Here is a 6,000-nt window from a genome sequence, read left to right on the forward strand (position 1 = left end):
TGGGTTCAGGCTTGGGGTGGGAAGGCAAGGGACAATACATCTTCCTCCTCCGAGATCTGCTAAATGTGTGAGTGGGTATGTGTGCGAGCACTACCCGTGCTCCATCGCTAGCCTGCAGCATACAGACCACAAAATCTCTATTAAGACCTCCATGGCACTCGAACGGCTCTGCGGACAGAGTGTATTGCCTGCACTCGAGGTGTGTATGATGGGAACCAACTCATAGGCTAGTGCCCCATGTGTGCTTGCCTCACGGGTGAGTGTGAGTTTCTGGGTCAGGCCAGGAGCCCAGGAGCAGAGCCCTATTAGGAGCAGATGTGTGACCCATATGTAACCTCCAAAGATGGAAACAAACAGGGGGTTCTCCATGGGGCATGGAGCAGCAGGAAAGGAACCTGCTTCTGGGTACTTTTAGCCACTGGGGAGGGCAGGTAGGAGGACAGCTTAAAGCTTGCCTTTAAGAGACACCAAGGCTCCTGTCTCTGGGTAAAATGGGCCCCAATTGGAGAAGTTGTCTTGGCCTGATTGTGGGTGCTGTGCTCCAGCATGGGTCCCTGGAGAGATGGGAGCAGGAACCTACTAACCTGACTTCCTCCATCTGCAGAGCCTGGAGCATGGACATCTCCTTGTTGTAGGGTCTGTACCAGGAGGTGAGCACGAGGTCACACAGGTGCGCTGTCTCCCCTTTCCCAACTCTCTCCCATCATGAGTTTTCAGGGCTGTGAACGCTGGGTTGTTTTGTTCTCTGCAGCCAGAGATCTAGAGATAGCTCAACCCAGACAGGGACCAGGATGGGCAAGGAGAGGGAGAAGAACCCCCTTCCCACCACAGAATTCCTCACATAGGTTCTGGTGGCCTCTACTTCTGGTCCTCTCCATTGCAGGGGGATTTATCCAGAGTCTGTGGCACCCAGAGGACATGGTTCTCACCTCATAACACCCCAGAGTCCCACGTCCAGTGTACAGGAACTTAGGGGGTGCTCAGTGAATCCTGCCAAATGAATCCAGGAGAAAAGCAGAGACGTCACCCTTCATGTTAATACCATGGCACTCTCCCATCCCATTTTTTCCCTCTGCTCCTCTCTCAGCTGCCCAGACCAGGGCTGTGCTGTGTCTCTGGTTAAATATATGGAATTATCTATTACAATACTTCAATATTTATTACATTGATTTCACTTTAAATGCTTTGTAAATCATAGCAAAAAATAATGGCCTTCCAACAGAGAGTCATATACCGTAATCAACTGGAAGAAGTCGGCATTGTAATTTAAAATAAAAAAAATCCTTATGTGAGTCTCTCGTTTAAATTAAGAGACAGGACGTGATTCAAATAATAAGACCCCAGTGAGGCTGGTTTTTCTTGGCAAATTAGTAGAGGTTTTAACTGGAACTGAAAAGGTGTTAAGGTGGAACACTGACCTTATTAGACCTTAATTATTTTCTGTTGTTACATTCCTGGAGCAGAGGGTTTTCTCCCCCCGACAACCCCCCCCCCCACACCCAAAGTGGCCATGTAGTGTCTCATCGCAGGAACTTTGGCTCTAGAGAGATATCACTTCTCAAGATGTATTAGTGGGATAAAAAGCAGACACTTTGCCTGTGTCCCTTTGCTTCATCCCAGTGTCCGGGGCTCCCAGAAGTCCAGGTTGGAGGCAACGTTCTTGTCCTTGAAAGTGAAGAACTCACCTCACTGTACCACTGCCAAAGATCTGGGCTCCAGCCTCAGCAGCTGCATACAATCCAGGAAGCACTTCCCCTCTCTGAACCCATTTCTTCCCTGCCCTGGGGTGATTAGTGGGAGCCTGGCTGTAAGCTGTGAGGTGCTACACAAGTAGGAGGGACTTCCTGGCCAGCCTGGGTGTAGAGATCCAGATGTAGAGATAACTTAACCAGACTTTGATTTGAGTTTTGCTTCCCTCTCTCCTACCTTCCTTGTGACTTAACTCCAAATTCTGCTCCCACCCCACCAAGATGGGACAAGGGAGAAAGTTTAATTTCCTAATAATATGGCTGTAAGATAGGCAATAGGCAATATACCCATGTTACAGAGAAATAAACTGAGGCACAGATAATGAACTACCAGCCCTCCCCTGTCCCCAGCTGCTGAGAGGCAGAACTGGGATACGAACCCAAGTGTGTCTGACCTTGGATCCATCAAAATCCCAAGTGGCAGGATGATGATGGCTTCACGAGTGCAGGGATTTGAAGATGATTTGTTCACTGCTGTATCCCCAGCCCCTGGAATAGTGCCCGGTACACAGTGACTAATAAATATTTTTAAATGATGAATGTCAACTTTAAGGGGAGGTTTGGTGTAGGAAAAGCGAGTTAGCAATAAACAGCTTACTGGGGGCTTTATCTTACCTCACAGTTTCACAGAAGGCTCTGTGCGGTAAGGAATTTGGGGCTGCATTTCCTTGTTCACGGGAGCCCCTTCTGGCAGTTTTTTTTAAAAAAAAGATTATTTATTTATTTATTTATTTATTTATTTATTTATTTATTTATGCGAGACAGAGGGCGGGGCAGAGACATAGGCAGAGGGAGAAGCAGGCTCCATGCACCGGGAGCCCGACGTGGGATTCGATCCCAGGTCTCCAGGATCAGGCCCTGGGCCGAAGGCCGCGCTAAACCGCTGAGCCAGCCAGGCTGCCCATCTGGCTGTTTTTATATCCAGTTACCACCATGCCAGAGGTTGGGGCCTCAGTGGTAAAGGGGAAAGGAAATAAAATGGGGAAATGGCAACATTGGTGGTAGAGTAATATCTCTGCAGACACGTGCAGATTATACTCAATTGATATCACACAGGGAAATAATATCTTGCTCCTTGGCAGAAGAACCCCTGGGAAGACCTTATGGAGAAGAGAACTCCACACATTTTCCTAATCAATCCATCCTTTAATTTTATGACTAAAGATATCAGCCCTTGATGCAAAGGCACCAACCTTTCATTTAGCCAGTTTTTACTGAGCACCTACTATAGGCTGTGCACTAGGTTAGGTCCTGGCAGGGGCTAGGATGCCCGTGGCATCGCTCATGGCCCTCAGGAGCATAACCAATGCCTCGGGAGGCCACCCTCAGGACAGCCAGGTTTGTTCATCAACTTGCTTGGCTCTTCCTTCTCTCTTCCCTCGTGTGCAGAGAGTCAGCATCTCACTCCAGGTCAGCCTCAGGATTTCTCTCCCCACTCTCGCCCTCACTTCTCACCCTCCACCCCCAGCTCCCTGGCTGATGGAAAAGGTACAAAAGGGAATCGGAGAGATTCTGTGCTGTTTGTTTTGGGTTCAATGGAATCTCATTTACACGTGTTAATTGCAACTAATTGGCACTAATTGGATGAACAGGAAACCCTCTGGGAATACTCATACCTTTAATTTGTAGTAAATATCATTAATTAACATATGTTAATTAGAACCAATTAACATTGATTAAGGGTTTCCAGTTACTTGGAAAGTACAACTCTGTGTCCTCCTCTCTTGGTTGCCTGAAGTCAGCACAAAATACAATATGTGAAGTCTGGGCAGGGAAAGGACAACCCTTTTGGAGACCTCTCCAGGTAGGGGGTAGCCCCCACCCAAGGTGGGTGCTTGGAGGATGGCACCCTGCCCTCTCCTGCCCCAGGGCAGAGGGGTGTGTTGGGGTTAGGGCTGCGAGGTTAGCACTTACTTGTCAGGGAGTGAGAGAGTCTGACTTTTGGGAGGTTCTCCTCTGGGCCTGACTCCCAGTGTGGGTTGGAAAGGCACACTGGAGTTCAGCCTAGCAGAGAGGCTGCTGAGACCAAGCAAAGTTTAGACTCTTCCTTCAGAGATGGTGGAGAGTGAGACACCCGTCAGCCTGAGCCCTGTTTGATGTGTGTACATGTGAGCGCACGCATACGCACACACTCCTCCATCTGACAAAGATATGTGGATATTGACCTCCTCTATCTGGCACTGATAGTGAATGGGGATACCTCCGTGGTCTGACAGATGCATAGATGGTGGGACTGTCTCTGTCAGACATCTCCTTTGCCCATCTTAGGATGTTTTTCACTCAAGACTGGGATGCTGTTCCAATTATCCAGAGTATTGGTATCAGATTTAAAAAAAAATCATTTGGGCAGCCCTGGTGGTGCAGCGGTTTAGGGCCGCCTGCAGCCTGGGGTGTGATCCTGGGGACCCTGGATCGAGTCCCACGTTGGGCTCCCTGCATGGAGCCTGCTTCTCCCTCTGCCTCTCTCTTTGTCTCTAATAAATAAATAAATAAATCTTAAAAAAAAATCATTTGCCTGGGAACCAGAAGGCTTTTCTGTCTACTCTTAGTTCTGTTACAAACTAGCTATGGGACTCTGGATTCATTAAAATATCTATATAAATTATCTTTAGTCCAATTACAAAAAATTAAATGTTTACTGCAGACTCCCCCTGCATCCAAGATTACCCTTTCTGTGATAGGCTTCCAAGGCCCTGCCTTTCCTTTTCTGCAATATTCACCTGATTGCATCCTGTCCGACGTCCATCTTCATTGACCAGTCATAAGTTCCTTGAAAGCAGGGTTTGAGTCTGGCTTGTTCACTGTGGCACTTCATGGGCACTAAAAGAGCTGCTAGTGAGTTAAATAATATATGGGATGAAAAAATATGTTGAATAAATGAATGAACACATAAAACAAAGCCATCTTTAATTTCAACCACCACAGAGAAAGCATTTGTATGGTGTGTGTGTGTGTACTTACACACACATATATATATGAAAATATGTTTTATATGTCAAATGCACACACGTAACATGAATATCTATCTCTAAAAGCCCTGTTGTTTTTGCTCTAATAACTTCAAAAGTATAAGTGTTCCAGACTTTAAAAATGAAAGAAATCATTTAAAACTTTGATCCTTTACATCTAGTGTGCGCTTAATTTTGTGAACTTTGAATAATAATTTTTTAATTTTAAATTTCTGTTTCAGTCCCTTTGAATGAAAGGCGTAAACAGTGACTCAAAAACGAAAACTAAAAGTTTATTGTTGGGATGCCTGGGTGGCTCAGCAGTTGCGCATCTGCCTTCGGCCCAAGGTGTGATCCCACGGTCTTGGGATCAAGTCCCGCGTCGGACTCCCTGCGTGCAGCCTGCTTCTCCCTCTGCCTGTGTCTCTGCCTCTCTCTCTCTTAAAAAAAAAAAAATAAAAGTTTATTGTTAAAAATTCACAAGACTAAATAATGTGTATCTTTCAACCACTGGGTACATCTTGAAACCAATTTTCTCACCTGTGTAATGTGGCTATGGATACTTGCACTAACTCTCCCGGTCTCTCATGTGGGTGTGGGTGATTTTGTGTTTTTTTTTTTTTTAAAGATTTTATTTATTGATTCATGAGAGACACACACACACACACAGAGAGAGAGAGAGAGAGAGGCAGAGACACAGGCAGAGGGAGAAGCAAGCTCCATGCAGAGAGCCCGATACAGGACTCGATCCCGAGACCCTGGGATCATACCCTGAGCCACCCAGGCGCCCTGTGTAAGTGATTGAATAACACCAGGAAAGGAGTATTCTCCAGGCCACCTGAGAAGAAAAGTACTCTTGAGCTCCCATATCCTACTACTGGCTCTGACAGAAAGAGATGGGGGCCTGATGGGGGCAGACTCTGGCAAAATCCTTGCCTCCAAGGGGACCTCTGTGGTAGATCCTCCTTTACCCAACTCAGAGAAACAGGGCTGCCCTCAGGGGTGACCCAGGAGGGGAGGTTTGGGATTTAGGACAATGCAAATGCAAGGCTGGAAAGATTGCCCTGTGAAGGGCTTGGCCCCACACAGGGAAAAGTGGGTTAAAAGCCTTTCTTATGGGAAGAGACCTTCTTCCAATATTTTACATGCATCATTCACTTGATTCTCCTATAAACCAATGACGCAGGCATGATTATAATCCCCATTTCACAGATGAGGGAACTGAGGCCCAGAGAGGCCAATGGTGTGTCCTCTGCTCACACAGCCAAGTATGATGTGAACCAAAGTTTGGCTGCTCCGTGCTG

The 6,000-nt window shown here is 46.8% G+C and overlaps 1 long non-coding RNA gene across 2 annotated transcripts in view; it reads left to right on the top strand.

The window, feature by feature from the left end:
* LOC140606354 (uncharacterized) overlaps positions 1-5,132 on the top strand; it is a 22,131-nt gene extending 16,999 nt beyond the window's left edge. Inside the window, exons 4-5 of one of the 2 annotated variants that reach the window (XR_012008687.1) lie at positions 605-670; positions 4,939-5,132. This is a non-coding gene — a long non-coding RNA (uncharacterized lncRNA). The remainder of the gene's footprint in view (positions 1-604; positions 671-4,938) is intronic. The other variant, XR_012008686.1, reaches the window with a different exon arrangement.
* Positions 5,133-6,000: the final 868 nt, after the last annotated feature.

This window comes from Canis lupus, chromosome 16 (assembly GCF_048164855.1).
Source record: "Canis lupus baileyi chromosome 16, mCanLup2.hap1, whole genome shotgun sequence".
Lineage (NCBI taxonomy): Eukaryota > Metazoa > Chordata > Mammalia > Carnivora > Canidae > Canis > Canis lupus.